Source organism: Primulina huaijiensis, chromosome 11, assembly GCF_012295235.1.
Source record: "Primulina huaijiensis isolate GDHJ02 chromosome 11, ASM1229523v2, whole genome shotgun sequence".
NCBI lineage: Eukaryota > Viridiplantae > Streptophyta > Magnoliopsida > Lamiales > Gesneriaceae > Primulina > Primulina huaijiensis.
This window is the reverse complement of record NC_133316.1, coordinates 2,584,913-2,594,590: the sequence shown is the minus strand read 5'-3', so window position 1 is coordinate 2,594,590 and position 9,678 is coordinate 2,584,913.

Below are 9,678 nucleotides of genomic sequence, written 5' to 3'. Positions count from 1 at the left end.
CCACTGATAACATTTTATAAAAATTAGTTATTTTGGCAGTGTATGAAAATTAGTTATTTTGGCAGTGTATGACACGATTGTTTCTCAAGCACAATTCTGGAACATGATCTGAGGACACTTATTGTCACTTTATTGTCCGTAAATGAACTGAGGACAATTATTGCCACTTAAGCACAATAAAGTGGAGTTATAACCACAAAGAATAACCACTTTATGGGTTTTGCATGGGTTCTAGGGCTCGGCTATGAGGGGTGGTGCACCAGGGCTCGGCCAGGGCTGGTCAGGGGCTCGGTGAAGGCTATGTTGACGGCCTAGGAAGAGTCCTAGGGTGTTTGGACACTGCTGCGTGCAGTTGGAAGGCAAAACCGCAAGTTGTGGAAGAAGAGATGCACGGCTGGTCCTGGATGGCTGTGGGGGTCTAGGCGCGGCCAGGAAGGGTCCAAGAGGGTGGTTCAGGGATGGTTAGGTGTGTGGAGGCTGTATCTAGAGGCTAGGAGGAGTCCTAGCATGGCTGGACTGCTAATTGCGCAAGGAAGGGCCGCGGATCCTAGGGGCTCATGCGCAGGGGGTGTTTCGCGTGGGCTGGGGCTGGTGCTGGTGCTGGTGCGCTGTTCTAGGTCAGTTCAAGTGTGATGCCGGAGGGTCTAGGCAGGGTGTGGTCCATGATGGCTAGAGGGTGGCTCGGGTTTAGAGGAAGCGTGGCTTGGTATAGGGCTTAGGGTGCAGTTTTGGCTAGGGAGAGGAGTAAGGGTTCAAACCATGGTCCACGGGAGGTGGTTCGTGGCTCACGAGGGTATTTTAGGGACGAAAAGCCTAAATTTAAAGTTTGAGAAGAAAATATTGAGTTTTGAATTAATTCGGGTTTAAAACGCTTTACGGTTTAATTATTAAGTAATTAAATCGACAGCCTCAGGTTTACGTCTAAGAAAAATATTGGAAGTAAAATTTAAGCTGATATGATGATTTGGGATAGGATCGAATCAATAAAAGTAAGAAAACTTCAAAATCGTGAGTTTTAGAGTCCAAGAGTAAAATCGTCATTTTGCGTCCCGGAAAGTACGAAAGGTCTGACAGTGTCTCGAAGAATTATAATACATGATAAATGATACTTTAAAATGTTTATGATGAAAATATTGAATTTTATGATTTATGCTAAAATTGTACGATTTTTTCTGTTAAAATGTTATTTTACGAATTTGGAAATGACACAATATTTTATGAATAAAAAGGAAAGAAACATATTTTGAAGGATGTGGATTGACTGTGACAAACATGATATGATATGATATGACTGGAAATATCGTGAGGGAAAAGGCCTCAGAGAGAGCCCGTTTACGGGAGAAGGTCTTAGAAGGAGCCCGACGATCGTATTTCCATTTACGGCGGTGCCTAGTACTTGTCCCCATGTGCAATGATGAGCTAAGACTGATTAGTCGATCACATGATACGATTAAAGCTAGTCACTTTCAAGGATCAAACTTCACCAAAAATGAAATATGATGATGGAAAGTTTTACTATTAAATGATTTATGATTACAAGTTTATTTTCAATAAAAATATGATTTTCGTGTATGTGCGCGTATATCTATTATTTGTTACTCATGGTTAGAATGTGTTGAGTCATTAGACTAACTAGGTTTCGATGGTTGCAGGTGAGGATGATATTGAGGGAGGCGCTGACGCTTGAGTGGATCGAATCCGACAGTACACTCCCAATGGACACTTATTTCAGCATTTGCTTGATAGTTAAAGTTTTGAAATAAATATTTTGAGAATGATTTTTTTAGAGTTTTTTATGCTTTATTTTGAAGTTTATTTTTGATCATGTTAAAGATTGACATATGATTTTTGTTAATTGACGATTTAAGGATTTTTATGCACTTAAGATTTTTATATGTTAAATTAATTTTTGGATGTTGGAATTGATGAGTTGAAAAAAAAATTAGTATCATTTTAAAGTAAAAAAGTAGTGGACGTTTCATAGCCGTTGGAAATGTCCGTTGAAAATGTTAGTTTCAAATCATTATCTATAAATGACATAACCATTGAAATTATCTGCCACATGCAGTTTTATTGTTAATTATTTTTAAAAAATAATAAATAAATTATTTTTCAGTTTGTTTTAATCTAACATCATGTCTATTGGCATGTAATATTTGAGAAGAGATGCATTCCATTCATTGTAGCTTTTGAAGATGACTTCTCGGTTGCTACAAATAGTGTATGTGATTGTGAGTTCAAGAATAATGATTATTACAAATCATTTGAAATCTTTTATTCCAACTCAATACACATTTCCAAGTTCCAAAATATTTTATATTGTTACTTCTACAAAATATTACAAAATATTGCAAAGGCTTGTCATATCCCAAAAACTATTTGTCATATTTCTTAAGTAACATTGAGAGGGGACAAATATAGTTTTTAGGAAAGCGTATTGGTACGTGTTTCAAGTCTTCGATCATTTGATTATTTGTTTGTCGATTTTTCGGGGATAAGGAGAGAACCGTAAAAAATGATATAATAAGGAAATGAGAATGATGATACCAAATATCACATATCCAAGGTTCGGTTTGGAGAGAAAAAATAACCATTATGGTTGGTCGATACCAAGCGATCAGAGCAGAAAAGTCCTGATCGAGAGATGCCGAGCTGAATGCGACTGAGCTAAGACAAACAAACGTTAGAGGGCACGGGAAGTGGTCACGATGTAGCCCCTCTGTTGCTTAAGTTAGTCAAGAGAGGAAATTTAAGTGTGTGAGTATAGTAGTGCTAGTGATAGCCGTACGTATATAACAACGAGGATTACATGTATTTATAGAGGAAGGAGCTATGTACCTTGTATGGAAAGAACTCTTGTTTGGAAAGAACTATAGTAAGACATGTTCCTTTAAATCACAGATTTTATGCTGATATTATCTCTTATTTTTGGCAGTTTATAAATTCAAATAATCTATCCCGATTATCCTGTGATTATTTTCTTATGACGGAAGATTTAACTCAGAGTTTGGTATAGAAAGAACTTTATTCGCCGTCATAACAGACTGAGCTCGAGTCGGTAACCCATGAGTTCGGTTGCTCGGTTTCTTCTTTTCAAAAGGCTTTTACAGAGCACAGAATAGTTCAGCTTCTCCGCAGGGTACTGAACTTTTTGGGCTTGACTTCCCTGGCCCATTATCTTTATAACTAGGCTCGAGCATGATACGAGTCGGGTTGACATGATTGGGGTCGGGTCAGGTTTCTGGGGTATCAACAGTACCTCCTTATTTTGATCTAAAAGAAGTATGAAATTTAAATCAAGTGTGGTGTCTGACCAGAACATGATGGATTTCTCGAGCCATTTTTCTTTTTTTTCTCTTTTTTTTTTTCATCCAAACCGTTGAAATGAGTGGCTAATATCATAATCCGAGTGATTTTTGTTTTCATCTAGCTTCTCACTTTGTGCTTGTTCAGGCTTATACAAGCCATTGAAACAGAAGACAATCGATGGTCGAGATTGAGATCCTTGTAGATCAAAACCTTGATCCGCGTGATTTTATTTTCAATCGTTAGATGTACATGTGGACGATTGCGATCTTGAACCTATTCAGATTCGTGAGGCGACCGGTCGGATCCCTGATCTAGCTCACACCATCCGCTTGTTTTTTTGTCCTGCGGTCATGGTAAAGGGACCCCAACTATAAATAGACAACTCCTTTGTGTAATTTTCACAACCTTACCATTACTCTGCAAAATTTCCAAGTCATTCCCGACCATAAAGTTCCTTCTTCTTAGCTCTTTTTTAGTCTCTTGTAGCAAGTCATTTGTACTTTTTATCAGGACAAGATATCTAGTCCTGACCCTCGAGCCATTAGCAAGGTTGTCGGTTGACGCCTCTCTTTCTCCTAAACTCGAGCAACCCTCTAGACCTCGACCTTAAGTGCTCACGAAGAGCATCTTAAGGAAGTTAAAGCCATAGAGGCACAATTAAGGGGATCCGAGCTGAAGTGGTACAACGTGGAAGGTTCCCACGTCGATCACGCACTGGCAGATGAACTTAAGGAGGTATTTGGATTTCCCGTCGACTGGGACTTGGCATGACTAGAGCGAGTGATTGAGCTCACCAACCACACCCGGGTTATCTCAATGTTTACAAGACCAGATAGAAATGGGTCTTTGTTTTCCCACCCCGCTCCTAATCCAAGGGGTTTGTAAATATTATTGTGTTTGTCCGAGCCAACTAGCCCCTAACTGCTATTCCACCCTTTTGTCTTTAGGGGTTCTTCTTAAATATTTTAACTTTAGAATTATTATAAGCCTTCTGCTCTTATATGTACATTTAAAGAGAGTAGCCACTGGCCGATTTTACATCAACTTGAAAACTGAGCATAAATTTCTGGGGGGTAACCTTCTTCCCATGGAGTGGCCGAACCGATTTTTTTATGTTTCCGCACACGATAAATACTCTTACCCTATGACTTGGGAGTATTATATCACCTCCCAGGCATTATAAATTTGAGCCCGAGCCCCACCTCAAAAAGTTTTTGGCTACCAAGTCTGCCAAAAGTTTCTATTCACTGAACTTGGTGTAGGATGACGTCATGTGCTACTTCATTTTTTTAAAATAAAGGTCAAGTTAAAAGTGCCCATAGTTATGGTTCAGGCTAGCCCTTTTGGTGTTTGTCTTACCACCATTATTATTTTTGTTGTTCTCCTTCATTGTGCAGACAACATGATGGTAAGTGCTGAAACGATTAAGGCCATGAAGAGAAAGTAGGTCGAGTTAGCCGAATAAGGTTTTCCCTGAGATCCGAAAAAACTGTTCTGGAAAAAGAAGAAAAAAGTGACCGAGCCTGTGAAGAAAATGCCTTTGGGGGTTGGGGATCCTTCACTTGATGAAGTGGAGGAGCTCAGAGTTTCTTAAAAAAAAAAAAAAAAACTCTAGCTGTTGAGAAGAGGTCTGTCGTTGAAGTTGAGGAGATGCCCTCGGTTGATGTAGAAACTGATCTTGAATGCCTTTAGAGGGTTCAAGAACTATTTGATCAACAGCTGGATGAAAATAGCCATTGGTTTCCTCTGGGTAAGAACTGCTTCAACTTTCATTATTTCCTTTCATATCTCCGAATTTGTATCATAACATTGTTTTCCCGTGGAGGGGAAATTCATGCCGGGGAGCACACTTTCTGAGCTATCGAGGCTCGCGCTCGCGCTCGCGCTCGCTTTCAGTCCCACCAAAGAGGCCTGGATGATATCTGGGCAAGGCATTCCGAGCTTATGGAGCAGCTCCAAGCTCTGGAGGTCCGAGAAGCTACGTAGAAGGCCACTTTAGTGCTGACCATTGAAATCGGTTGGAATTAGCAAGCGCGCTAGGTCATATTGTAATAAATCGGATTTAGAGTATGATTCTTTCCAACGGGGACATATATTTAATTAACATGATATTTATTATTAAACTTAATCTTGACAAATCAATTAAAGTGGACGATTGAGATTATCATAATAATATTTTAATTGTACTAAACTTCTAATGAAATATAAAAAAAATCAATTTAGATGATAGAGATTAATCGGGGAATAAATCAAATTCAAGCAAAATGACAAAAGCAAACAACGGTATCTGACTCAACTATATGACACGCCTTCTAACTCAATCACTTATTCAAAGTCTTGCGTAATTACGGAAAAATTCTTTAAATTATTTATTAATCTATTTTTAGAATCAATAAATCTATTTTTATTCAATAGTAAAAATATTTATATTTGAATTTAATTAAACAAAAATGCAATAAGATTTATGGAATCTCAATTGTCACCTAATTAAAACCGCACACTAAAATCGAATATTATTTCTAGTAAGTTTAACCATGTGTTGATTGATATTGTGAAGCTAAACTTCAATCTCTAGCCTTTCGGTTTGAGAGCAAGCAACAAATATGCAAACGATTGGCAAGATTATTCACATGCTACTATATACAAATATAAATCAATAATTAGATGCAATAAATAAATAAGTTCGTTGAATCAAAACCAAATATCAAACATAGTCTCGTATCGTGACCTCAGTAAAAAAAAATAAAAATTTACTCATTAAATTCAAAACAAAGAAATAAATCGATATTTAAATCCATGAAAATAATATTCAAATAGAGAAAAATTGAAAGATCACAGAGTGAATGACGTGTATCTTGCTTGAAGTGTTTTTCTTCCTCTCAAACTGTAGCCACCAATGTTTGGTAGTCCAAAAAATGATTTTATTATTCTTGGAATTTTTTATTTATATCTTCTCTCCCAAAAGTTTTTTAAACATATAGAGATAGAGTCATAAGGAAAAAATAAAATTAAAAATGATAGGATCCAAAAATCTGATCTTTTCCATATTTCGCGTACTGCAGGCTTACTCACTCAGGAGTGAGTGATCGCGTGGGTTTCACATAAATGTTGTCTTCTTTTTTTCTTCATTCCTATGCCGATGCATGTCCAACTGGACTCTTCCTAGGGTTTTTTCCTCAACTTTGACTATTCTTCCTCCAACTTTTCCAACACTTTTCATGGACTTCGATTGCTTGGCATCCATTCGTTGAATTTTCTACTAATTATCTTATTTTTTTTGGCATTTTCATCAACACTACATGAAAAAAAGTAATTCAATGGATAATCACAAAACTAGGATGCAAACACGCAAAATAAGCACAAAACGACGTAAAAATGAACTAAAACAAAAATACTTTTTGTTCTTATCAGTGGACAAGCTAGAGGGGCCCCGTATAGAGGGCCGAGTAGAGAGTCCAGCTAACTTAGGATAATTTGTCTTTAGAAAGCCAATTACCGAGCCAACAACAAGAGGAGGAGGCCCTTTGGACAAGCAAGAAAGCCGAATTTGTGAAGTCCGAGGAGTTTGAAGCCCTTTGTAACCTCGGCAGTAAAACACATATATATTGATCATCTTGCTGAATATATTGTCTAGTTTCTTGTAAAAAAAATAAATAAAACTATCCTTATCCACATTGTCTATATTAGCTTTATTTTTGTTTTCAATGGTCTACTCCATTCTGGCTTTTCGATTATTTGCGAAGCACTATCACTGCCGGCGAAGACAATATTTGCTTTCATAATCTTCATTGGTTCATCCGTGATGACAAACCACTTGTCATCATCTTGTGCAGTTAAATGAGCATGCATTCTAATATTCCAGTTATCAAAATCTTCTTTAGAGAACATATGGATTTTTCTAAATGAAGCCATTTGATTGAATAATGTTTAGAGACAAGAATTAACATCGCTTTGATACCACTTGTTATAATCGAATATTGATTTAGAGGGGGTGAATAAATAATCTCAACTAAATTTACAAATATTTTGGTTGGTTTAGTAATAATGAAATGAAATTCTTGTCAGTTGAGTTCTCAGTAAGTCAGCAGTGAGAACGTGACGGAAAAAGACCGACTGAAACTATTTGAACACGAAACGACTTATAAAAAAAAATTGGGCTATCAAACGAAAAGAAAAATAGATAGACTGAAACGTAAATTGTATGAATTTGTTTCTGGATGTTCGGAGACATCAATACTCCTATGTTGACCCATTCTTGCTTGTAGAAGGATTATACTAAAAGACTTTGATAATTATAAACAGTTTGAAATCATCCACTTCAGTAGGATTTATCACTTACTGACTGAAACTTTTAGTATACTTCACTCTTAACCAAATGAGAAGTAAGATTTCTTACTCCCAATTACAGGTATTTCATAAAGAAAATCTAAGCACAAATTGATCCTCAATTGATCGTATTATAACTTATTAGAATGTGTTTTTTGTGATCAGTTTCGCTCTTAAAAATAATTGGGCACATGAAACTTTAATTGCGTAGATGAAATTTTCAGAGAGATCCTGAGAAATTCAAAAAATTGTCTAACTGATCTATTTATTGAATTTTCCTGCAACAATAATCTTTTTTAATCTTGTATCTATTTCCAAATATAGATGTTATTGTTGTCATATCATCGTCTTTTCTGACAGCTTGTATAATTTTGATAGTGCGCATGGATTCTGAAATTTTGTTGGGAATCAGTGTCTGTTAGTACAGAAAACTTTATGTGATAATTCAGTTGGACTCCGATCCTTAATCACTGTGTAAACTGATAAACTTCATATAATATTTGGATTTGGGCTAACTGATCGTCTGAAGTAAACTGCTATTATTTTGGCTCCATCAGTTGTCCTTTTATCAATTTGGCTATCAGTATCTTTTTTTGTCTTTGAATAATGAATTATGAGTTTGGCTAGGTATTCATTTGCACTTTGATTAACGTAGAAAACATTTGCTCGTGAATATTCAGTTTTCTTCTTGAATTCTATTTAGTTAGGCTCTATAATTATCCATTGGATCAGCAGGCTTGTTAAATCACCAAAACTTAAATGTTCTAACACAAGATGTTAAACAAAATAAAATACTTTGAAATGATCGTTATGAAGACACTTAGCTAAAAGCATAAAGATCAAGTTTTTTGTGAGACGATCTCACGAATCTATATTTGTCAGACAGGTCGATCTGATCTATAATTGAAATAAAAAATAATAATTTTTTTTAAAAAAAAATTATTAAATTTCAAACGTTTTAAAAATATCGAATTAAAACTCAACACGTAAAAAGAAATTATTAAATTTCAAACGTTTTAAAAATATCGAATTAAAACTCAACACGTAAAAAGAAATTATTAAATTTCAAACGTTTTAAAAATATCGAATTAAAACTCAACACGACATCGACGTGATGTGACGTGTCACATTAGTTTGAAGACTATTACTGTACCTATATCATAGGTTTTTAAACGAAACTTTATTAAACATAAAGTGTTGACTACAGGTGGTGGCCATTTTGGACAAAATGAACAAATAGACGTCAACCTTCTGTGCTTGGAAAAGTTTTAGAAAATGAAATTTGTTTGGTCATGAATTTGAAGTATAACCTTATTAATTTTTAATTTTGTTTTACTTTTTTCAGTGTGTCTAAGATCGTTTTGAAAAATAAAAAAAATTAAGAAATTCCACGATTTTTTTAAAAATCTAAATAATGGTATATTCTTTGATACCACTAAATTATTTGTTTGATAAATAACTCAATTCCACGTTGTAAACATGAGTAGGTTTTTCATAAGACGGTCTCACGTATCTTTATTTGTGATACGGATAATTCATGTCCATTTTTACAATAAAAATTAATATATTTGTTATAAAAAGTAATACTTTTCGTGGATGATCCATATAAAATATCTGTTTCACAAAATTGACCTGTGAAACCGTCTCACATTAGTTTTTGTGTATAAACATAAGGAAAACTAAAGATCATATTAAAATAAAATAATATGCGAAATGATTCTTCAGCTCAATACCACTAAATACAAATAATATGTTTGGTCGGTGAAAATTATTCAAGAAATACATTTAGGCAGAATCCATTAATATAGGGTTTGGCCGTTGGCAAGATTGAACAAATATCTTGCACGAAATTTCACTCGAGAAAGTCGTAAAAAAAAAAAAGTCCAATTTGAAGTGGGATATAAAACAAAATATTAGGATTAAATTGACCCAATTCCCTTAAATTTGTTATTTTGACCCAATTAACAAAATATTATTAAGCACGACTGCTGATCTCATGTCACAACTCAAACGAAAAAAATTATGATGAGATAATAGCCAACA